The sequence below is a fragment of the Pelodiscus sinensis genome, chromosome 1, assembly GCF_052426305.1.
Source record: "Pelodiscus sinensis isolate ZL-2025 chromosome 1, ASM5242630v1, whole genome shotgun sequence".
Classification (NCBI taxonomy): Eukaryota; Metazoa; Chordata; order Testudines; family Trionychidae; genus Pelodiscus; species Pelodiscus sinensis.
The window spans coordinates 118,262,172-118,288,319 of record NC_143052.1 but is presented as its reverse complement, the minus strand read 5'-3'; the positions used below and the strand labels follow the sequence as shown (position 1 = coordinate 118,288,319).

The 26,148-nt window shown below is 42.3% G+C and overlaps 1 protein-coding gene across 5 annotated transcripts in view; it reads right to left on the bottom strand.

The window, feature by feature from the left end:
• Positions 1 to 26,148, bottom strand: part of SOX5 (SRY-box transcription factor 5) — an 895,980-nt gene that overhangs the window by 734,676 nt on the left and 135,156 nt on the right. The window lies entirely within an intron of this gene.

The following is a 26,148-nucleotide window of genomic DNA, read 5'->3' as shown; positions in this document are numbered from 1 at the left end:
TGGGAAAAACTGAAAGGCTCCCTTGTATGCTGCTATTGTATTTTGTCCTGGTTAAATTAACAAAGATGTCTTCCCTCCCTCCTAATGTAGGAAGAAACATCCAGGATCATTTTAAATTCCTACACCACCCACCTCCCAAGTTCATGGGCATTCCTGCCTTTTACCTTTTATGGGTATGTCTACATTGCAGAGAAAATCCTGTAGCGTTGCTGTCAGAGCTTGGGTCAATTGATTCAAGTTGTGGGGCTAAAAATAGTAGCCTAGACAGACTTTCAGGTCTCAGGCTGGAACTTGGGCTCTGAAACCCAGCGAGTAGGGAAGGTCTCTGACCAATCTAGAATGTCTCCGTTGATGTTTTTAGCCCAGGAGCCCACGTCGACTGACCTGGCCTCTGAGATTTGGAGTGATGGCTTTTTCTTTCCAGTCCAAACATATCCTGATATTCTGTTTTGCAGTGATTTTCCAGGTACCATGTTGAGAGGCGTCAAAACTTTTAAAGTGACTTTGAATAAAGTGTCCAATCACCAAAAGTTTACCTACAGTGACTTAGCCTCCTGCCAATGCCCAGGAAACAAAAATATTACAATATAATTTAAAAATGAAATCCAAATATATAAAATATTAAAATAGTTAAATATAGATGAAGATACATGCATCATGGATGGGTGTATGATCACTGTGCCACTTGTTTTTACCTTATTTTAACTGTACAAATAGAACTGGAAGGGACCTTGAAAGGTCATTGAGTCCAGTCCCCTGCCTTCTCAGCAGGACCAAGTACCATCCCTGATGAATTTTTACCCCAAATCCCTAAATGGCCTCTGCAAGGATTGAACTCACAACCCTGAGTTTAGCAGGCCAATGCTCAAACCACTGAGCTATCTCTCCCTCTCCAAGGAAGAACACTTGGATCACATATACACTGAAATAAGTTGTCTCTGCAGGTTGCAAAGATGACATTTCTTGGGTGCATCAGGATCTGGATTCGCTTTCCATAGTAGATGTATTATTTTCCTATTATTTTTATATTTAAATTTATATAATGTAGATTTTTATCTCAAATGATAGAAAGAAATTGTTGGTTGGGGGAAAACAATCAGTCACTAGGAAATCACAAAGGAAAACAACAGTTTTCAAATTCTCATTTTAGGCAGCTGCATTCAGAGGCAAACAAATCAGATAGAACAAATCTTCTACCATCTGTAAGTTAATTAACCTGACCTCAATAACGAACAATTGCTATTACGGTGTTCCAAAGGCAATGCAAGAGCATAAAACATGGGTCACACTTTGAAGGTGCAGAGCAGCAAAGAACTCTTTGCCATATATATAATATACTTTACTACTCAGTAGGAAGCATGATTTGTGAGAAGATTACAGTTGACCATAGTAGGTGACCTTTTGCAAAGTCACCTATTGGCATGATTCAAGCCGAACTAGGAAAGTGAATAAAAGCACTGCACTTAGGCTATGTCTAGACTGCAAGCCTCTTTCGAAATAGTCTTTTTCGAAAGTATCTTTAGAAAAATCCGCTTTCGAAAAAGAGCATCTAGACTGCAAGCAGTACTTTCAAAAAAGCAAGCCGCTTTTTTGAAAGAAAGCAGCGAGTGAGTCTGGATGCTCTCTTTCTAAAAAGCCCTGTTGGCATTCAAGAACGCCTTTTTTCGAAAGAGCACTTTCGAAAAAAGGCATTCTTCCTCATGAAATGAGGTTTACCGCTGTCGAAAGAAAAGCCACGTTCTTTCGATTTAATTTCGAAAGAACGCAGCTGCAGTCTAGACGCAGGTGAAGTTTTTTTGAAAAAAGGCTACTTTTTAAAAAAAAAAACCTGAGTCTGGACACAGCCTTAGAAAGCTACTGGGCATTTTTTCCCTTGACCAAAACGCATTGCAACGAACATATAAAAAGCCAAAAAAACTTTAGAACTCTTTGACTATCTGAGATACGAAAATATTTCTGCATTACATTAGTATTAACAAACAGAAAAGATCAAATAAAGAAATTTAGAATAATTAGGACATATCTAGACTTTCTTAGCTTGATCACTGATTGTTTCAATCTGACCATGTTAACTAGAAAATTACTTCAATATCCATTTAAAAAATAACCACAGTCTGCAAAAATGATATGATATCCAAAAGGTCATGGCATTTTCTTTTATCCCTCCTCTCCCCCCCCTCCCCCCCCCCCCAAAAAAAACAGGATCAAAGTCAGCCTGATATTAGAGCCCGGGTTTTAACCTTAATGACATCTTTCATGGGTCATAGCCTATGCAGGTAGGTATAGGAAAATTGGTCCTATAAACTCCAAACACAGAGGCCCCTACCTCTGAAGGAAGCTGAAGGAAGTTTCTGTTCATAGCAAGGAACCTTATGTATAGAGCTGTTTCTCCTTTGCACCCCATTCCAGGGGGAAAAAATGGATTAAAAAAAACAAATAAATTTGGCCAAAAAAAATGAAAACCCAAAATTGTAGGTCAAAATGCAAGTAAATTAAGCAACAAGCTGGCCCTAATAGATCCTGGGAGCTGTAGTGTAGATGGGAACTCCACCATAAAGCAGAACTGAGGCATGAGGCTATGAACTATTACTGCTAAGAGGCTCTTCAGCAACGTTTCTAATTCTAAACTTTTCGATTTTCAGCTAAAAAAAGTAAAACACTTCTTTTTTTGCTTTTACATGTTCAATTTTTGGTAAGTTCAAATTTTTCAGTGAATTTTTTTGCATAGCTGAAAACTCAGTTTTCCAACCAAAAAAATCCAGTTTTGATGGAATTTTGTTTAGCTCGCCACCATACTTACATCATTTTTCAGCTGCAACAACCAACAGAGGACAGCATGATGGTTCTAATTCATAATAATACCAGAAGTGTTGTGATATGTAATGTTTTCCTTAATCTCAGCTGAATTTCTGTGACTGGTTGAGAAACTCAACTTCCATTGTTTTTAAAGTATATTTCTAGCCCTCACCATTGAAGCGGGAAAGCTTATAAACTTGAAAGAAGTTCTCCTCAAAGGCTTAAATGCCAAAAATCAAATAGAACAACTCACCCCACCCCACAAAAAGTACAGGTTGAACTTCTCTAGTCTGGCACTCTCAGGACTTGACTGGTGCTGAATCAGACCACGGGAAGTCAATATTGTCTAGCAGCATTACCAACACTTCCACTCCTTACTGAGCTAAATAACAGCACAACACACTGAGGGCCATGACTGGTGGCTGTAAGCAAACTTTATGGGACCACGGGAAACTTGACCACACCCATGATAAGAGGACATCCAGCTAACTAAAATCATGCTGGACCATGGATGTTGCTAGACTATAGAATGCTGGACTAGAGACATTCAACCTGTATTACATTTTATAAAGTCATTATTTTTAAACCCATCTCAGAAGTTTTTTTAAGGCCTGACTCCTGAATGCTTCAGACTGGTAAATACTGTGCACAATGCCTGATTTCACTTCCACTGAAGTCATTGTCAAAAAAACATTGATATTGAGTCAAACTGAAGGAGAACACAGCTGAATGGCATACTGGAATCTTTCCAAGCTATTCTTCTGTGCTCTGAAACCAAGGCTTTCAAACAAAAATAGGTCTATAATCTGCAAAGATAACTTTGAGAATGTGAACCAAGTGTAATTGATGGAGATATGCCTACCTGAGTTTACAGGAAATTGAAACAATAGCTCAGAATGTGAATCACCACATTTATTACAATGAGAATTGACTCATACACCAATGACGATAGTTAACAATGCTTGAAATATAAAGTATTTCACTGCTCATCAGAGCATATCAGACCTTGTCCACATGAGAAAATAGTACTGATTTAACTGAATTGCTTTTTTTAAGAAACAGATGTACTCAAATCACTTCAAATCACTAGGGGTTATGTCTACACAACACAGCTTTTAGCCACACCGCTGTAGACACAGCCATGTTGCTAAAAGTCAGGCAGCGTAAACACTGTTTGTTGTCACTTTTGCGGACAAAAAGTTTCCACTCCCAAGGGCATTTGTATTTACAGGTACTTGCCATGTGGCAAAGCTTTTGTGGCTCGGAGGGGCAGGGGTTAAGCACTCATGAATGATAAAAGCTTTGTCACTCAATTGTCAGTACAGACAATGCTTAAATGGGACCCTTCTATTTTATTTTAAATTGACATACAGCCTTTAAAAACCAAAATAAGAATGTCCACACACAAGAATTGCATCAATTTAAATAAAGTAGTTTCTAAACACATTTAGAGCTTGATTACACAAAGTTTTTGCACCATAATTAATTCAAGATAATCCTCTAATATGGATGAAGTGATATCACTATAAAGGGTTTTATATCAGTAAAGTTTGTTCCTGTAATAGATGCATGCTAAGCAGATACAGGCCAGGTTTATACTGACACAAGAGCATCCACATATGAAGTTGCACTGGTTACACTAAATTGGTATAAAAAAATAAATCACATTTTGCAGCATAGTCTGCACTACAAAGTTAGATGCATGGAAGCTGCCTGGCACCACTTAAATTTGTCACCAACCGATGTAAACACCCTATAATAATATTATTCCCAAGCAATCTTGAATCATGTTTGATGTACTGAGGTCAATGCAGTCCAAATATAGATGCTGCATTACCTATGTTAGGATAACAGCAGCTACCCCACAATGCTTGATACTTACTGCTCTGGTCACAATTGTGAAATTCTCTGCCTAGGGATCATTGAGGCCAGAAGACCCTAACTCCAGCAAACACTTTCTTTTAAAACTCAATGAATTTTTGAAATGCCCTTTCCTGATTGTCCAGCTTCGAGAGCATGCGTAGCAGCTCTCCACTGTTGCACACAACTGCCTGGTTGGCCCTGCCCACTACAATCTCCAAATGCACTCTGGCCTGGAGTAGACAGGAATATAAGATATCCCGAGCTTGTGGGGGGGGGGGGGGGGGGGAAGAAAGGCCATGGCAGGCACCTCTATGGATCAGCTGTAGACATGTGGACAGCTGCAAGCAGATTGCAGGGGCATGCTGTACTTAGTGGAGACCCCACAACAACTCACACACTACCGCTGAGGAACCCAACTAGGCCCTGCCACAAACAGTAAGCACAAGGAGGAAAAGAGGAGGAGGACAGGGGTCATAAGAGTATGGTGGGCAAATCAAGCTATGCCAGGAATCAGGACCTATCTAATATTCCACCACTGTCCAGCCAGTTTCACCAGTCAAGCATGGGTGAGCCCTACACAGGGGAAGGAACCCCAGGTAAGAATGTAAATCTATTTCCCATGACAACGATGGCAATCCCAACTTAGCAGTACACAGCTACTGATTTTTCATTTTATTTATTCACACTAGAAGTAGTAGCAGTGCACTAGAAGAAATAGCAATGAGAGGCAAGGTCAGTGACCACTTTTCATTCTCCTGTAAACCTAGGCTGAGGGGCATGCAAAGCCGTTTGTGTATGTACAAAGGGATGTGCCTTGAATTCTCCTGAGAGATGCGGATAAAATTTGTACAGAGGGATCTGAAACCCTCCTAAAGGTGTTTAGGGATGGCAGCCTTATTTCTTCTCTGTGGTAGGACGTTTCCCCTCGCCAGTTGGCGATTACCGTAATGCTGCCTGCCAAAGTTAACAGGCTAGCAGCATATGGACCTAGGTGGCTTTGGGACGCCAGCAGCAGCTGTGCTCTCTGTGTTCTGAGTCTCAACTAATGCTTTCCAGTGCGACGACACTGACAATGCTACCTCTAGGTCAGCAGTTCGCAAACTTCACTGCACAGCAACCCCCTTCTGACAACTAAAATTACTATGTGACCTCAAGAGGGGGTATTGAAGCCTCAGCCCACTTATACCTCACTGCTGCAGGTGGTGGGGCTAGAGCCCAAAGGCTTCAGTCCCAGGCGTGGGGCATACAGCCTGAGCCTGCTGCCCAGGATGGTGGGACGTGGGCTTTGGCTATGGGTGGTAGGGCCAAGCTTCAGCTTTGGCCCTGGGCCTCAGCAAATCTAAGCCAGCCCTAGCAACCCCATTAAAATGGGGTCCCCACCCACCATTTGAGAACCTCTGTTATATAATCATAAAATCTTTAAATGAATTCATCTGCTGAAATAGTGAGACCATGGCAGAACATGGCCCTTCCCTCAGATGCTACAATAATTAAAAGGGCCATATTTTTTTAATTTTAAAAAATGAACTGGCCATTCTGGGCATTACACACCTGTTTTGACCCGACCTTCACTAAGCTTTATGTTTGGTTATTAGACAATATTGCCCATTTCCTGGAAAGTGTGTCTGCTGGTCACTGTTTGCTGACCTGTGTTTCCAGTCAGAGTTCAAAACAAGCATGTAGTGCTAAAACAGCCTTTGAAAAGGCCACATAATGCCATGCCTGGTTTGTACTAAAGAAAAGAGATACGAGCATGCATACTGGCATCAGTTGTGTCTTCATCATCTCTTTGGTAAGAGTGAACCCCGTGGACAGCAGAAAGCTGCAGATCAACTTCTGTTTATTCAGACAAATATGCACTGGCTCCTTTATTTCCTAAAATGCGTGAAAAAATATGACAGTTCTGAAGCACTCATTAAATATTGATTACAAACATGAGTACATTAAAAACAAACCCACAAGTCACATAATGATGATAGATGAGTTAATACTGACATATTTCCTCTATCTTACATATATAACTGTACTAACTATCAGCATATATTTAATGCCATTACAGCATTTGGTGTTGCAAAGTTTAGGTGCTCCTGTACATAACTACCATTTATTGGTGTGCTCCCAAATTTAATCCATTGAAATACATGGAATTACACTAAATGTAGCCTACTGCATACAACAAAGCCGGATAGTTTGAGGCGCCTTATGTTCCTACTAGCTATGTGGTATAAAATATATGCCCAAGTGAAGAATTTATAGCAATAACATTTACGTATCACGTTACTCCATGAACAATCTAATTTATAAAATGCCTATTGTGTATACACAAGGAACGGCCATAAATCTTTAACATTAAACAGTGTCAACAGGCGAAACAACTTTCCCACTAGACTCGGCATACTGAGATTAATGGGCTTTTAAAGGGACAGCAGGCTCAGAAGAAGCAGCTCCTCAAAATTCAGCTTATTTGCCTACGTAAAAAACATACCCTTAAATAGATACAGGTGTCTGTAGCAAGACTCTGGAAAATATAATCTTTCCTCAATGTTAAAGGATGCCCTTAAAATAACTTGCAAGTATGGCAACAACCCCAAAAAAACCCCACCATTTTTATGTTATGTTTATTTACTCTTTACTGAAAACCCAATTGAGGAGAAAATATGACAGAATCCTACAGTATACAGTTTCTTGCCATCGCTATGTTTTGCTCTATTGATACTAAAGGCTTGTCAGTAGAAAAAGAATTGCATTTTATCTGTCACCTTGGATTAACAGTTTAGTATACAATTCCAAGCAATGAAAATGGCCAGGCAAAGCACATCTGGCTGCATCCGAACACACAGGTTCCTTCTTGGCCTCATCTACAGTTACTGGAAGCTGTCGATAGAACTGACTTCTGCTGTCATGGTACCCCCACAATTGAGCTTGCTCCTATACCACTGTTACTGTTATTGCTATCATGACCAGCCAGCACATCCCTGACACCCACAAGCTTACCCCCTTGTTTCCAGTCTAATGTCCACTCCCCTCAGATGTCCTCAACCACTAGCTAAAACAATGTCTCCATGCATCGCTAGCCATAACAGTGGGACGAAGCACACATGCCAATGGACTCTAACATTAACACATGTATCTAAAATAAAATATTTTTTCAAAATTGGCACAAACACTGATGCTTAGAATTTAACCTATAACAACAAAGACTAGCAGTAATCTAATTCCCCCTGCTCCGTAACACTGGAAAACCTGGGCCACTCATAGGATCATGCATCAAGGTACAGGAATTTATACTTTTTGATTTTAACATACTTCTGTGATCCTCTCCTAAGGGGTTTTAGCACTGGGTAAAAGTTTGAGTTGTTTTAGCTTAAAAAAAAAAATCACCCAGAGTTAGATTTGTACTTTTCATGGTATCACAATGCCACAAGTTAAAACATTACAGAGAGTTCTGACTAGTGTGCATACCATCTACTAAGATGCACCCTATGTTTACAAACAGCAGCAAAGTAGTTATGTGATGTGTGGAACTGGAGAAAAGGGGTCAAGACAGATCTAGGCTAGCGTAACAAGAAGGGTTCAGGAAACGAATGCACACTGGGGTCAAACTAACACCACTTCAGGTATAGAGCCTCGGCACGTAACACTGGCCATGTTTTATAAAAACCTGTTGCCTATAGCTGTGCCTATCATTATTATAAATGAAATGTTACTGTCTAATATCAAGGGGACAGCTAAATTAATATCTATATATATAGCTTGTGCCTGTATACATCTAGCATTTTACTTAATGTAGATATGACTATGCTAAGAACTACTTCTGATAATGAAGAATCAACTGTTGTCTGGAAGGAGAACAGACCACTGTTTTAATTCCTCACAGCTTGGGGTCTCTATTTTTATTAAAAGTTAAAGCTGATATTTTCAAAGCCGTCTAAGTGAGTTAGGTATCCATTTCCCTTTTACTTTCCATCACATTTGGGTGCCCAACTCCCTGAAGCTCATTTGAAAATCACAGCATTTTTGTGTTCAGGAAAAAGAGGTATTTATTGAGGGATTCTTTAATACACAATACACAACATTCTAAGTCAATTATAATCAGAACACAAACAATATTTCATGCCATCCACAGGACTAGTTTCTTCAGATGCCACCTGCTGTTACCAGCAAAGCTAACCCTTGCTCCACTATTGCTTGTGACACATGATTCTATATATTTTAACATTAGAGTGATAACAAAAGTGAGAGCAAAGCAACATCCCTCCAAACAAACAAGACATAAAAGAAGGGCACTAAGATGGTAACACTGCCTGGTCTAGGGATGCTAAGTTTTGATTAATCAGCAACGCGAGTAGTCGATGGAATTTCCATCAACTATTCAATTACAGGCAGTCCTCGGGTTACGTACAAGATAGGGACTGTAGGTTTGTTCTTAAGTTGAATTTGTACGTAAGTCGGAACTGGCTGATCAGTTTCAACAGTGGCTGAATCTGGACGCCTGGGACAAAGCAGCTGGGGCGCTGCGGGGACCAACCCGGCAGCACCCCAGCTGCTCTGTCCCAGGTGTCCCCAAGTCAGCTGCTGCTGAAACTGATCAGCGGCTGATTCCAGGAAGCCCGGGGCAGAGCAACTCTGCCTCGGGCTTCCTGTAGTCAGCTGCTGGTCAGTTTCAGCAGCGGCTGAGTTGGGGACGCCTGGGGCAGAGCAGCTGGGGTGCTGCCGGGTTGGTCCAGTAGCGCCGAGGAGCGGCGCTGCGGGACCAACCCGGCAGTGCCCCAGCTGCTCTACCACAGGCGTCGGCGAGAAAAGCCTGGTCTGTTGGGGGGGGGGGGGTGCACTACCTGCACCCCCCCCCCCCAGGAGACCAGGGAGACACGGGCAGCGGGACCGCTGAGTCGCGCCGCGGTCCCGCCGCCCGCATCCTCCGCAGCTTTGCTCCGCGTCTCCCTGGTCTGCTGGGGTGCCCCAGCAAAGACGCCGAGGACACGGGCGGCGGGACCGCGACACGTCTGGGCGGTCCCGGGAGACCAGGGAGACGCGGAGCAGCTTTTCTCGCCCCGGAGGACGCGGGCAGCGGGACTGCAGCGCATCTGGGCGGTCCCGCCACCCGCGGCCTCCGGGGCAAGAAAAGCCCCGTCCGTAAGTACAGATCCGACGTAAATCAGATCTGCGTAACCCGGGGACTGCCTGTAGTCGATAAGGGGGGATGCTCGCTCTCCCGCTGCACCTCTGCCTTTGAAATGTACAAGAGCCATAGGCAGGGCCAGGGGAGGCGGAGGTGCAGCGTGGGAAACAGCGCAAGCAGGGACCAGCTGCTGCGCCTCTCCCTTTGAAATGCATAATAGCCCCTTGCAGCTCTTGTATATTTCAAAAGGGAGAGGTACAGTGATCAGGACCCCGCCTGAGGAGGGGGGACTGCTCTAGTCCCTGCTAATGCGGGTTCCCTGCTGCGCCTGTGCCTTTTGAAATGTACAAGAGCTGCGGGGGGCTCTTGTGCATTTCAAAGGAAGAGGCGCAGCAATCGGGACCCCACATGAGCGGGGACTGCTTAACTTCCCGCTCGTGCCATTTCCCCTGCTGTACACATCTGCCTTCCCTGAATCCTTCCCCCCAAGGAGACGGTGCTGGGGGGACTGACTTTTAAGCCGGCTTCCCCTAGCACCAGCTCCTCCTCCCTACCCCCCCTTGCTGCTTCTGATACCGAGGCACCAGGGCGGTGGGGATGGGAGGGAGCAATTGGCTGAGTAGTGACTTGACTACCCAATAAGCCTAGGCTTATTGAGTAGTCCACTAGTTGCTTACATCCTTAGCCTAGACCCTCATATTTGTATGTGATTACCTGAAAAAGTATTATTTATAAGCTTACACTAAGGAGAGAGAGAGAGGGGTAAACAGTTACTATGTTGGATCAAACCAATTGGCTATCTTATCCAGTAACCTGTCTGACAGTAGACAGGAGCAGATGCTTCAGAATAAAGTAAAAAACATCTGGTAATCAACAGTTAGGGAACAACCTGACAAATGGGAAATTTCTTCCTCACCCCAGGCAGTTAGCCATGAGCATGCCTTGCAACATGAGAATTTGTACCCCTTATAAATTATGTAACTGTGAATATTCCCATGGTATAGGTGCGTGACATTTTTTTTACTCCAACCTGTTGCTAACCATACACCATTCATCTGAATGAAACTTGTTTTATTAAAATGTGTTATATTCACACATTCCAAAAGAAGCAGGGGAATGAGTTTTTGTTTATTATTATAAAATAAGAAATCAATCAAATGCTCAAATATAGTTTAGATAATGTGGTATCATCTTAAATATGGTACAGCCTTGGGGTATATAGTATAACAGTGATATAAAATTGGTACCAGGCACACTGATTTCTTCATTTATAATGAATTCACGTATTTATCTTTGACAGGAAAGGTGACAGCTGTATTTTACCCTCCAGTGCTGAAGCCTTCATTTATAGTTAAAATGTATTCATTTAGGAGATACAGCATTATTTTCATCATGCTTTTTTCCTTTAAGTACATTCATGTACAACACATTAATTCATTCTGTGGCTTTCTTCTTACACTCTGTCTGATAAACACAAAGTGCCTTTCCACTTAGTAATATCTTTAGATGGAGCCTTTAGGATCATCCCTGAGTCTGAAGTGGCACATACTTTCCCAGCCCAGGAAAAGCACCAGAAGGAATACTGACTCTGATAATCTCAGCTCTTCTCTTGCTCCCTATTCACTGGGAGGAAACGACATACTGCAGCCCTGAAAACAGAGTGCAATTTTCTTTCCTTTTCATGCCAAAAGGCTCAGCTGTCAGTACACTGGGAAAATGGAGTGGTGGATCCACCCACTCCCTCGTGGAGTGAGCAGGGGCTGCTTTATGGACAAGACCTGGAACCGTGATACGGGCACCTCTAATACAACCATGCAATGGGAATGCACAAGCCTGCCAGACGTAGTGACGGTCTAGCCTCTGGGTTTTTAAAATCATTTTTAAGCAATATCAACCACTTTACTCAGCTGAGCAACCTGAGCATTTTTGAGGGGGGGAGGGCACTATTGAATGCGTTTAAACATGCTGAAAACTACAGACCAAATCCTGAAGTTCTCTCTCATCTGGTTGAAAAAAAAATGGGAAAATACATTTGCAAAACATTTGTTTTTTGAATTTTTAAAATTCTCCAGCTCCACTCAGCCCCATTTTCGAATGGCCTGGATGAGCAGGTATCATGTTTACAACAGTCCTAATGGCTTATATTTGCACAATCACCCTTCTGCTTAAGCTTGTTTACACACACTGTGCTGATCCTTGCACTGAAATCTATGGCAGTCTCAACTGAGTGGGGATCTCAGAACATGGCCCAACATTTGAAAACACAGTTTCAGTACGGGTGACAAGGACTGATGTACTACTTGTGGTAACCACTTGGGTGACAAGTGGCATTATTGACAGCATGTTAGCATCATGCTCTCACAGAGCCTCATCCAAACCCCTCTGAAGTGGGTGGAAAGATTCCTATTGACTTCAGTGATCCTTGGATCAGGGCCATAGCATTTAGCTAACATTAAATGACTGGGACTTCTAAGTATTACCACTATACAAATAATAAATGAGAGTAATTCAAATGAATAGAGTCATTACTCTCTAGAGAAATAATTAAAAATAAAGTAACACTGAATAATCTCTTCCAAAAATATATCAAACCATCATATTAGCCTTATAACTTGAAATCAAGTCAATGCACTTTCACCACGAAGGAAAGAAATACTTAATGTTTAAACATCACCTTCCTTTTTTTTATGATTGCTGATCTAGAACAGAGGCTGTATTTTTATTTATTTGTTTCTTTTTACAATGCAATGTTAGGCTTCCATGCTGCTAAGGAAATGTCTCCAGGTATATCAATACAACTAAGATTTACTCTTCTTCCCTTAATTCCCCCTCCTAAAGCTATAGTGCTTGCTAACCAAAGAACTATCCACAGGAAAAAAGCTTGGTTCATATCTATCTTGTTTTAGTTAATGGGAACGTCTAACCGAAGCTCTGCCTCAACGAACTGTTGCACATTGAAGGACTAATAGTGCACTCACAGTCATCATTTGACTAGCTAGTAAGTAGTACATTATCCTTCATTTTCTTTCTCCATGTCACAGCCATGTAGCTACAGGTTCTCATTATCCTAGAAGCTGTAAATTTAAGTGCAAACTCATTGTCTCTGCAGGGGTTGTAGGAGAGTAGTGGGTAACTTTTTTGCTCCATTTTCTCCACTGATTTTTTGTGGGTCTGTGTGAAAAAAAAAAAAAAAAAAAAGACAAAAGTTTGAATTAATCTGATTTTTTTATTTCTCTAAATACCATATTCTTGAGCCTAGTTTGTAACTCCTCCAGCTTGGTTGGAGAGATCAATGTCTGTGTGGTCCAAATATGATGTGCAATCACACTACTGACCCTCATCATTTAAACTAAGGTGCTCTGGGCAAGGAGTCGATCCGCTTCAGGCAGCAGTGGAATCTATTGCATCTGTTTTATAACTGGCTTCTCCACCACTGCCTGCAGTACCTTAATTATGGCAAGCAAAGCTACCCCAAAAAACTTACAAGGGGAAGCCTCCTCTTGATCATGGGAGTTACATACACACCAAAATGGAAAATTGATCCTCTTACAGACTCAGATGCTGAACTCCAATGTGAGATCGTAAGTTTCCAGCTCAGCATCTAGCTCTGCTCTTATTTTTCTTGTAATTATTTTTTGTGGAGTAGCAGAGACAAATATTAAAATACATACAAAATATGAAAGCAGTTAGGGAACTGAAATACAAGACACAAATACAAAAGTGCACAATGTTGCCTTCCCTCCCCCGGTCCTCAGAGCCATCTGGAGCGCCACTCCCTTGGCAATTTAAAGGGCTTAGGGCTCCAGGTCCTTTAGAACTACCAAGCCCCAGGACAACTGCCCTCTTCCTCCTTACTTCTCCCATTGGCAGGCCTGCATCCATTCCAAATGAAGTGTGTGGTTGACTGGTCAGTGTCTAACTCGGATGTTCATCATAACTGAGGCTCTACTGTAATTAGTACTTAGCTATTTAATTCCTTTAAGAAAATAAAAACAGACTTTTTTCCTGTTGAAGGCCTTCCACATGATTGACATCATTATATGAAAATAAGGCTCTCCTTAAAAAATGAAAATTGATGGCAAATATAAACAATAAGGATATTTTTCCTTGTTTGCCCTTTTTAAAAATTGATCAGGGCAGCATTAGTAGCACTTCTGATGTTCCGTCTAGACAGTATTAAGGCTGTTGCTAAATATAGCTGAATAAATGCTATTAAGGCTGTGAAGCATCAATGTCAACCAACTGGCATTAGGAAACCCTCCCATTAAAATGTAACTGATAGCAAACGACTGGCTCCGTCCTATTGTCTTGTCTTAATAATCCTCCATATTTACTCAAATAGAGACGCTGCGCCAGGGAGAGCCTTATTTTTTGTAAATATTAATCCTTTCATGGATTTACTGGATTACTTGTATTTTATTGTTCAGTGTGGCCCATCTACACAATCTTTGACTTAAAATTATGATGTGTGGAAAAAGGACTTTTAGCAATACTGCCTTCTTACCCAACACTTTCCTGTCTGGGTTCAAACAAATAAAAATAAAGAACCTACTGTGTGTCGTATTGCCTGGGATGATCAATAGTGGCACTAAAGAACTGAATTAAGATGATAAACACGGTCAATATAATGTGTTCTGAAATTAGCTTCTCATAATCAACCATAGGTTTATAATGTTTAAGTGTTTTTTAGAAATCTTTGATTATTAAATTAACTTTTTGCCAGGGCTGATTTTCACATTAAAAAGTTAATTTCAAATTAAAATTTCACTCCTAGAAATCATCACAAGTTTACTATGGAAGTCTGCATAATATTTTGGAGATTTACCTCTTCACATCAAAAAAATGAGAAGAGGGCCAGCATATAAAATTAGATCTAAAGAATCTGAGAAACAGCTGTAGGTAATAGCTAAAATGTCCCAATAACAACTGAAATCTGTTAAGATTAAGAGACTCTTAAGAGTTTTGTAATAAAATGTGTTATCCATTTTAATATAAAACAGTATCTTCTCCCTTAACATTTTTATCAGACATTAAAATATTACATGTATTAATCAAGAAAGTAAAACTTACAAGTTTCTATAGCAACATTAAATTGGACTTCCTGCATGAGAATATATGCAATTATGCAGGTTATGTTATGTATGAGAGAATTTAGCTTTATAAATACATTAACCATCATTTTAAAAAGGGATTGGTGATTTTTGACGATCTATTCAAGGAAATATAAAGGAGTCTGATTTTTAGGAAGTGCTGAGCATCCATCCTCTGAAAAGCAGGCCAGTGTCCCAAGTGAGTCACTCAGACCTTTACTTTGTTTGTCCTTTTAAACACTAAATCTTAAATAGATGTTTGTGTTTCATTTCTTGGGGTTTTCTTTTTTTTCCTAAGCACAAGGAAAAAAAGTTTGGATGCTTTTCCTCTGTCTATTTGGTTTTGAAATTTAAGACAACTTTGAAGGTTTCAGCCCAGTTGGAAATACTGCTTACTAAATGAAACAAGTATTTTCCATGAAAATAGACTTATGGGATAGAGAGAGAACAGGTTGAACCTCCCTAGTCTGGCACTCTGGTCTGGCAACATCTGTGGTCCAGCATGATTTTAGTTAGCCGGATATCCACTTTCCAGCAGTAGACTTTCCTGTGGCCAACTCCCATAAAGAACAGTTACTTACCTCGTAACTGTTGTTCTTCAAGATGTGTTGCTCATGTCGATTCCAATTAGGTGTGTACGCACAGCGTGCATGCGCTGTCGGAAGTTTTCCCCTCAGCAGTACCCTTAGGGCCAGCAGGGGAGCCCCCTGGAGTGGCGCCAGTATACCGGCCCATATATACTCCTGCTGGCCCTCTCACCCACTCAGTTCCTTCTTACTAGAATACTCCGGAGAGAGCGCGGCAGGTGGGGATTTGGAATAGACATGAGCAATACATGTCGAAGAATCACAGTTATGAGGTAAGTAACCGTTCTTTCTTCTTTAAGTGATTGCTCATGTGCATTCCAATTAGGTGACTCCAAAGCAGAACCTATGGAGGAGGGCCGGATGTTGAAGCTACAGAGGAGTGGATGACTGCCCTGCCTAGGGCAGCATCTTCCCTGGCTTGATGCGTTAGCACATAGTGATTGGCAAAGGTATGGATCGAAGACCATGTAGCAGCTCTGCAGATGTCCAAGATGGGGGAATCTGCACCATGAAAGCGGTGGAGGCTGCCACAGCTCTTGTGTAGTGTGCTCTGAGGGGCGGGGCTTGTACCCCCACCAGAGCATAGCACTCCTTGATGCAAGCGGTTATCCAGGAGGAGATTTGCTGGGAGGACACGTGTTGGCCCCCTCACCCATTCAGCGATGGTCACAAAGAGTTGCGGTGACTTCCTGAATGGTTTTGTCTTGTCTAAATAAAAGGCTAATGCCCTACACACATCTAAAGTGTGTAAAGTCTGTTCTTTCCCAGACGCGTACAGGTTGGGGTAAAAGACCGGCAGGAAAATATCCTGGGAGGTGTGGAAAGAAGACACCACCTTGGGCAGAAAAGCTGGATGGGGTGGAGTCTAACCTTGTCTTTGAAAAACACCATGTAGAGGGGATCCGAGGTAAATGCCCTGAGTTTGCATACTCACCTGGCAGATGTGAGTGCCATCAGGAGATACACCTTATAAGATAGGTATAGGAGGGAACACGTCGCTAACGGTTCGAACGGGGGTCCCATAAGTTTGGAAAGGACCAGGTTTAGGTCCCATTGGGGGATGGACTGGTGGATGTGTGGGTAGAGCCTGTCCAACCCTTTCAGAAACCTGTTGACCATTGGGTTAGCGAATAGGGTTTTCCTCCCTTCCCCCGGGTGGAAGGCCAAGATGGCCACCAAGTGAACCTTATGGAGGAGGAAGAGAGGTCCTGGAGCCTGAGATCCATCAGGTCAGTGGTCTCCAACCTTTTTACACCCAAGATCACTTTTTAAATGACAGACCAAGCCAAGATCTACCGCCCCGCCCCTTCCTTGAAGCCCCGCCCCTTCCTTGAAGCCCCGCCCTCTCTATTCTCCTCCTCTCCATCACTTGCTATCTCCAATCCTTATACTGCTACTTTAAAAAAAAATTCCCTCCATTCCTCGCAGCTACTCACCTGTGCTGTTGCTCGGTGAGTAGCTGCTCCTCAAATGAGGAAATCTAATGTAAATGTACCCCTGGCTAGAGCAGAAGTCGGAACCTACGAGAGGAAGAGAACAGAACATTTCTCCATCACTTTTATTACCAAAAGGTGAGAAAAAAGCAGCAGGGAACATTCTGCCCCATAGACTTTGTGTCTCCTGCTATCCATCTGGAAATGTTTTTCAAGAGGGACTGAAACTATAAAAAAAAGAGGGACAAAACCCTCAGTGCACTCCTGTCTCTGTCCATCGCATTGACAGTACCTGAAGCAACAAAGGAAGCATTCCTTGGATTCTGGGAGAAGGGGTCCTGACCTAAGACATTTGGTCAGTAAATCTGCTGAAAGCATGTGGTGAGAAAACGCAGTTTTGAATTTAGCATTGATTGTTAGAATAGACCCCAGTAATGCGCTCTTTCCTTTTCTGACTTAACTTGTACTCACTGAAAAAACTCTCTCTTTGTATAAATAATAAACCTGTTGTGTTATTTTAGCTAATCCAGTATGTTTAAACTGAAGTGTCTGGGGAGCCCCATTTGGGGTGGCAGATTGCATGCATATTGTTTCAACTAAAGAAATAATTGATTCAGTATAATGTGTATTGTCCAGGAGAGGGCTGGGCAGTATAAAACACACATTTCTGCAGGAAGGAGCAAGGGAAATCTAAGGGGGAGGGGTCTGCAGTAAACCCAAAGCCAGCGATAGCCAGAGTATAATCTAAATTTGGTGGGCAGGTCCCAGTTACACCCAAACATTCAGGGTGCGACTTGCAAAGTGGACGGCTGCTTGCGAGCTGCTCGGGTGGGAGCTGCTTCGACCGAAGCATTGTGAGGCACTCAAAGCTGCTGGGCAAGGGAGTGACAAAGCTACTCATTCGTCTGGATTGTATCCTAGTGTGATATAGAACCAGTGGCTCTTGTGCCTTGTGCAGTCACAGGAGGTGAAGCTGGTACAGCAGCCCCACACCCTGGCTCTGGTTTGGATTTGATCTCCTTACCCTCCATCCATGTGATGCTCAAACACAGATTTGTGGAGCCGAGATACATCTCAACCCCTCCTTTTCATCCAAAACTGGATTCAGTTTTAAAAAAAAATCAGGGTTTTAATCTGAGACTAAAGATACACAGATCCATGAATTTCAAGCACCTAACGCCACCTGCCAGTGAACTAAAACAAAGGGGGGAAAAGCATCTTAAGCGATTGATATAATTACTCTGGCTGGGATTCTCAAGGTAGCCTAATGAAACAGAAACCAAACCACAAAGAATTAAACAGGAGATGAGGAAATTAGGCACCTAGATCACATGCAGGGTAGCTGTTGTTAGTCCCAGGCTATTAGAGAAGAGAAGGCTGATTAGGTGATATCTTTTATTGGCCTGATTTCTCTTGGTGAAAGATAAACCTCTGAGCAACAAGTGGGTTGTGCCCACGAAAGCTCATGATACCATCTACATTGTTTGTTAGTCTCAGGTGCTGTAGATTATTCGTTGTTTTTAAAGTTTATGCCTAAAGTTTATAGCAACACTGGGGAAGGTACTCCCAGTGTCACGCCAAAATGCAGGGAGTAACAGGCTGTTCAGCACAAGTGGTTAGCGCATATCATAAGGAGAAAGGGGCACTTAGTCATCTGTGGGTGAACTCTTTTCACAGGGGGGACTGTTCTGTGTCTAACCAGTCAACCCTCACCTTCAAGGAAGGTCCTGAACACTTCTAGAAGCTGAGCCCGGGAGCTCGAGTTCATTGCTCTGCTAAACACTGGAAATTGTGCACTGAGCAGACACACTGGATTTATGGCTTATTGCAGCAGTCTGTATTCCACTAACCCCCTCTTTTTGTCCTGCAACTACTGAGGTGTTAATGGCCCACTCTATCTTGAGCAAGCCCTTACAACATGTGCTAATTACTTGTGCAGAACAATCTATCCCACCTGGCATTTTGCTGGGGCCCTGGGAATGCCTTTTTCTGGAACTGCTGGGCAGCTCTGTGTGGCTCAGGGGGGTTTGTCTCGCTCGCCAACAAAAGTTGGTCCAATAAAAGATATTACCTCACCCCTTTTGTCTCTCTCAGTTCCTTAAGCTATTTTTGAAAATCCCAGCCCTGATGACTCAGTAAAATGGGTAAGAGGATACCCAGACCCCTGAGGGCATTGTGAAGTTTGAAGTGATGCTTTCAAAGTGCCTTGCAATCCTCCGATAAAAAGTGCTACACACCGGAAAAGCTTAGTTACTGTAACAAGTTTATCAGCACACTACTCTTCCAGCCTTCTTTAATAGAGGATCTCGTTTCTTACCATAGGCAATGGTGAGAAAGAAATCCCTTTTTTTTAAAAAAAAAAAAGAGAGAGAGCAAAAGGTATCATTTGCAATTCAAATGGATATTTTTAATCTTAAAAGTATTTTGGTGGGATGGGGGAAAAAATAGAATGAGTCCCATAAATCTGTCATTTGCATAGAGCATCACTCACTCCAGAGATCTCGCTGAGCTTTCCCCAGCCCTCCGAGGAGGAGAGCCATGCAGCTTTAAAATGACTTCATTCCCATATTTACATATTTTTAATAGGGCTATGATGAATCTCCTTCCGCTTGACTCCTATTTTGAGCTGTGATATTTTAATCTCCAGTCTTGCTGCAACTTAGCAGATGAATGTGCAGTGTGACAGAGCTCAGAGGAAATAGTATAAATAAAGCAAAGTGGAGCTATGACATCTCACATTTTATAGCTTTTTTATTGTAGCCTAAGCATAAACAGAGCACAGCTGTGTTATACTTACTGCTGTGAGCATTCCCTCAACTCCAACCCCCTACTGCTTTTAAAGAGACAGTGCCTTCATTTAGGATCTTGTGGGTACAAGCACTGCTGCCAACTGCATAGCTAATAGAAGCAGCTTTCCTCAAACCATTGTGTGCCTGAGCGCAAGTGTATTTACTCACGTGCCTTTCACTGATTTATCTGTTTGCCTGCCTTTCCCCTCTTGCCCCCAAAATGGCACAGGCTTCAATGTATAGCTACACAAAGCACTATGCCTTTTACTTGCTGAAGATGCCTCTCTGACTAGATCCTATCATTTGCTCCCTGTCAAATGCAAACACCTACAGAGCACAGAACTGATTTACAAACACCACTTTGATAAGAGACATAACTAGCGGGAAGTACTCAAAATATTGCCATCTCTTCACTCTGGTATTTTATAGACAAGGCTCTACCATCTTTCTCCACTGTGTGATACTTCTGCAGAGAAAACTTGTTTAAAAAGGGGGTGAAAAAAAATCTTGTTTAAAATCCATCAGAGCCACGATCAGGTACTAGAACACTACCTGGTGCTACCGGAGCAACATATGAGGCATGACAAAGGATAAGATCAGTGACTTGAAAAGGCTGATTATCTCCCTCCAGGAATGGCTGGGACTTAAGATAGTGGGCAATGGAAACTGGATTGGTGTCCAACGCGTGGAATAGCACCGTTTCCTTGGATCATCTCATGCTCTGGAATATGAGCATTTTGTTTACCCTTAGGGTATGTTCAAGAGAGTCCAGAGCTGCTTTCTGTTATGACCATGCACTCCGGCATGGGTAACTAGGATCAAAATGATGGCCTAATGTGGGCTGGCCACACTATGGCTTATGATCCACATCTAGCTCTTTTACAGCTGAAGTGCAGCTCATGGGAAGACATGGAGGGAGGTGCTCCATTTGCTACCTACCACATTGGAAGTGGGTAGCTTGGGGCTTCTGCACAGCAGGGAGAGAAGTCTCAGGACTTCAGCCCTGCTCTTGCTGAAGCCCCAAGCACTGGCAGGTGCCTCTGGCAGGGCTGAAGCCCCCAGCCCCACCAGCATGCTTCAGGGCAGAAGGCCCAAGCCCTGGCAGGTGCGCCCGGCTCTCAAACTTCTGAAGATTCTTGGATACTGGTCGGAAGAGCAGTAAGTTTTGACACCCCTGGCCCAACAGGATTTTCCCATCTCTAAACCTCAATGCTCTAAGGATTAGTATGTGTAACTAGAAATGTTATTAGTCATAAAATAATCCTACCATCCCCTTATAATTACAGATATTTTGTTTGAGTCCAGTTACACTGAACTGGCAACATGCATCTCTCTTGAGAAACTACAGAGCCTGGACACTAGGAAGGACTTAACTTTGCAGGAAGTCAAGTTACATTTCCATCCTTGCTCTAACCTCACCATGGTATATCTCCAGAGATGGGCAGCTTCAGTTGCCCCAGGAGGCGATCTAGGAGTCCCATCAACAGCAGTTTGAGAGAATCGCGATGTGTTTGAATTGCATCCCCTGCAGCTGCCCTCACTCACCCTCCATTGCCAGTGCTGGCCTCTCCAGCTCCAAGATGGGACATGACTGCTTTATGCCAACAGACCCTTCCTCTTTGGCAGATTTTTGACCTGAGAACCCCATCCAAATGATGTACATGCTGTCTTCCCTGAGTGGAACCTGAGGTAAATCTACCCCAGTCTCTTCAGTGAAGAGATAACATCAAGCATTTCTCCCACAAAGCAAGATGAAGGATTAAAAAACAATGCTCTATATGTATCAGCAATTGTATTAAAAAACCGAGCAACACAAAGTGTCCCAGATAGCGAATTAAAATAGTTTCCAAAGAGAGCACTGGTTGAACTACTTGAGCTTCGAAAGGTGGTATCTCAGTGGAAACAGAGACCCCCTTTCCAAACTCACTATTTACCAAGACATCGGCCTAACACAAGGGTCTGATTAGCACTTTTGTGAGAGGATTAGCAGATTTCCTTTATTTTGATGTCAGATTATCAAACTGCATCTTTAAAGAGGTGTGACCTCATCCAGATTCATGAGCCTGCTCTCTTGTGACTGACGTGAATTTTACTTCATGAGCACAACCTATAATTTCATAAAAGAGTCACTGTCACAACATAATACTCAGTCCTTGATGGATGTGAAGGATCACATTTGTAATGTAAATAACCTCTGAAGTTGTGGTTGTTGGGGTATTTTAACCAACCCATTCAGAGGCAAAAGAATGTGTGGGTTTTTTTCCCCAGTTCAGTGGCTCCATTTGGTACTTTAATAGTTTGCATTGAAGTCCAGGGAACCCAAAGTTTTGCACAGCAGCTATACGTCATTCAGCAACCCAAAATGCAGCCCACACCTCTTCCTTTCCATTTAAGTGCTTTAACTGAAGGTTTTCACTTCTAGTAGAGCAAAGCAATTGTGTTAGCACAGTACAAATACAGTCAAATAAATAAATGCCTGTCACAATTCTAGTATTTTAAAATTGTGCTTAGGCACATCTCTTGGGCTCTTAGCATCCGTAAAACTCCACACGCAAAAGGCATGCCACGGAAAGAGAACCATGAAGATACCACATCACAGAATTGGAGATAATCCTGGGCAGTGACACAACTACTTCTATACCATTTATGACAGGGGTGCCATGATTTGGCAATTTAATGCAACATTAATAACCCACAGACATAAGCATACATGCCTCTTCAGGTCTTGGCTACTGGGAATTTAGAACCTGGGCCTTTACAGCCGCTCCCCGAGTTACAAACAAGTTGGTCCGTAACTCGAAGTGTTCGTAACTCGGATCCCATAGAGTTACATGGCGACCGCACTGTTTGTAAGCGCGGATCGCCGTTCATAACTCTGATCCGCATTTACGACTGTTTTGGTCGTAACTGCGGATGGTCATAAGTGGAGGTGGTCATAAGTCGGGGAGCAACTGTAATTCATGAATCCCTGCTGAAGGGCTTCAAAGAAGCTCCCAGTTCCTCTACTCCTCCCTACAATGTTGCTGTATGCCACACTTGCATGCCAATTCCTTCCCATCTTTCCAAGACTGGAAGGTGCAGAAGTGCAGTTTAGTGCCTAACAAATTCAAAAGTGGAAGTAGTGGTGCAAACAACATTTGCAGTGACAGGATGTTTCAATGCCAACCTTACAACAATGTCAAGGCATCGTTGATTTTTTTCTTTTTTTTGGTGGGTCTATATAAAACTGTTCAGTGGTTCTCACATTCTGACTTTAAGGACACTATCTCATGGGAGCAAAGATTTCTAGAGAAAAATTATGTCTGTGTTCTACAAGGTCTTCCCACCTCACCTCCTCCTTTGTCTCAACTTTAAGTCCTCTTAGAAATCAAACACCACAGCAGGCTATTGGGCTGGAGTAGTAAAGTCCCTAGCTCCCAAATTCAAAAAAGGATTTTTATGGTGGGGAGGGTACTTTTTAAACTGTGTCATTTGGTTTACAGTCACAACAAGTGAAGTGAATCAAAGGAAAGAACTAAGCTGTTACCTAAGTAAAATTTGTAACTAGCATATACCCATTGCCTCGGGCAACATACAGGTTGATGGATGACAGCCAACAGATGAATCCTCATTCCCCATTCTTAATTGTGTCTGCCAAACAAATTAGAAATCTCATCAATATCATCACTACATACACCCTCTACAGCAGCAGCGGCTGATGCTGCAACATGACTGTTGCTAAACTTTGGGGGCAGGCTGGCTCAGCCATGAAGCCTGCCACTTCCTGTGGGCAGTCAAGGTTGCCATCTTTTGGAAAAGAGCACTACAGAATGTTAAATGTGTTATCAATCAAGCTTAAAAAAAAAGGCTGCAAGGATGTATGTGGAGGTGATAGTCACCCACACTCCAAGATACCCACAGCATCTTTTGGAACATCTCAGCTGTCATGGTCTTATGCTTAAAAGTATGAGTCTATTGGTTATGGACTTGAGGAGGGTACAAGGGCCTCTGCCTGCTCACAGGAAAGCACTGTATAACTTCAGGCCAGTTTTGCCTTTTTCCTTCATATAATCTCCAGTTAGCTCTTCCCCTTATATCCAAGTTCCCACACTCAGGAACAGTCAGCATGGATTCACCATGGGCACATCATGTCTAACCAACCTAATTGTCTTCTATGATGAGATAACTGGTTCTGTGGGTATGGAGAAAGCAAAGCAGTGGATGTGATATAACTTCACTTGAGCAAAGTTTTTGATACTATCTCCCACATATTCTTGCCAGCAAGTTAAAGTAGTATGGACTAGCTGGACTATAAGGTGGATAGAAAGCTGGCGAGACAGTGGGTAGGGATCAGTGGATAGGGATCAATGGCTCAATATCCAGGTGGCAGTCAGTAACAAGAAGAGCACCACAGAACTGGGCCAGTTTTGTTCAACAATTTCATTAGTGATCTGGATGATGGGATGGATCGCACCCTCAGCAAATTTGCAGATGACACCAAGATGGGGTGAGGGAGAATCTAGATGTGCTGAAGGGTAGGGAGGGATAGGGCCCAGAGTGATGTAGACAAACTGGAAGATTGGGCCAAAATAAATCTGATGAAGTTCAGTAAGGACAACTTCAGAGTCCTGCACGTAGGGCATGCACTGGTACAGCCTGGGGACCAATTGGCTAGCAGCAGTTCTTTACAAAAGGACTGGGGGATTACAGTGGACAAAAAGCAACAGTGAGCTCTTGTTGCCAAGAAATCTAGCAGCATCGCTAGTTGCATTAGTAGGAGTATTGCCAGCAGATCAAAGGAAGTGATTATTCCACTCGACATTGCACTGGTGAGGCCACATCTGGAGTATTGCATCCAATTTTCAACACACTCCCCACTGCAGAAAGAATATGGACAAATTGGAGAGAATCCAGTGACAATGAAAATGATTGGGGAGGAGGGGTGAGGCACATGATCTATGAGGAGAAGCTGAAGAAACTAGGCTTATTTCGTCGGCAGAAAAGAAGAGAAGAGTGAAGGGAGATTTGATAGCAGCTTTCAACTACTTGAAGGAGGATTCCAAAAGAGTCGGAGCTAGGCTATTCTCAGTGTCACAGATGACAGAATAACAAAGTGTGGGGAGGTCTAGGTTAGATACTAGGAAAAACTATTTCACTAAGAGGATGGTGAAGCACTGGAATGGGTTACCTAGGGAGATGGTGGAATCTCCAACCTTAAGAGTTTTTTAAGGCTAGGTTCGACAAAAGCTCTGGCTGGGATGATGTAGTTGGGGTTGCTCCTGCTTTGAGCAGGGAGTTAGACAAGATTACCTCCTGAGGTCTCTTCCGATTCTATGATCCTATGATAAATTTTGAGAAACAGTGTCCGAGATTTTCAATAGTGATAAATGATTTTGCATGCCTCTGCTTTTGGCTGTTCAATTTGATACATATTAAAGGCGGTTAGTTTTCATTGCTTCACTTCTAATGGCATTAGCACTTACAGCACCAGCATAGGGGCTAGCAACAACCAGTGAAAATCTTGCTTTTCCCACCTCGAAAACCACCAGAAAGTGAAACAATGACAAACTTATCCAAAAGCTGGAAGATCAAATTTTAACCATGCACAAAAGTCATGGCAAATTATCTGTACTAACCTGCTTGTGTTTCAAAGCAACTCAGCAGAAAGAATTTTTCGATCATCTTTTTAATTGGTAAATAAGAAGCAAACCTTCCAGGAACTAAAAATGAGCTGCTCTTGAACTAGAAAGATGCAATATTCCACTTATAGCTCTTTTACAGAGCTAACTCAAACTTTTAATACTTCTGCAGGGGGATAAAAACCTTCACCAAGTTCAGATGGTAAATCTTAAAAGAGCGTAAACAATAAACAGTAGCATAAAGGATGATAAAACCAAAATGGTATTTGTGCTTTTTCAGCATTTTTCATTGTTAGTTAAAATATTCAGCATCTCTATTCTAACTGCTCAATTATTTTAAATGTATAAAATATATTGCATTATCTTTCTTTCTAAAGGGACCAAGTACTTCGTGTGCATGAACTATGCATACACCCATTACACATATGCATGTGCACAAGAATTCTTGTATAAAGGCTTTGGTGTTAAATTACATCAGAATTTTCCCATCCATGTAATATTTCAAGGAGGAGAGCAGAGAAACAGGCTACAGGTTAATCCCACTCTGACTCAGTCTTTCCAGTTGTTAGCAGTTAGAATCCAGACTGGAATGTTGGGATGGGTGTCTTCTCCGGAGGCCAATGCAGCTAATACAGCATTTGTCTTCTTGTTTGTCACTGTATATGTTATTTGTCTTTATGAAAAGTTCACAGCAGTTCCTTGTGTTTTATTAAAACTCGTAATCCTCCTGTGTACTGCAACAAGTGATGCAGAGACATATTCCTGGAATTCATTCAGTCACTGTTTTACATGAAAACTTCAGAAATTCTTGTTTCATTTACTTTTCTTAGGTTACTTTTTATGCCACTGGATA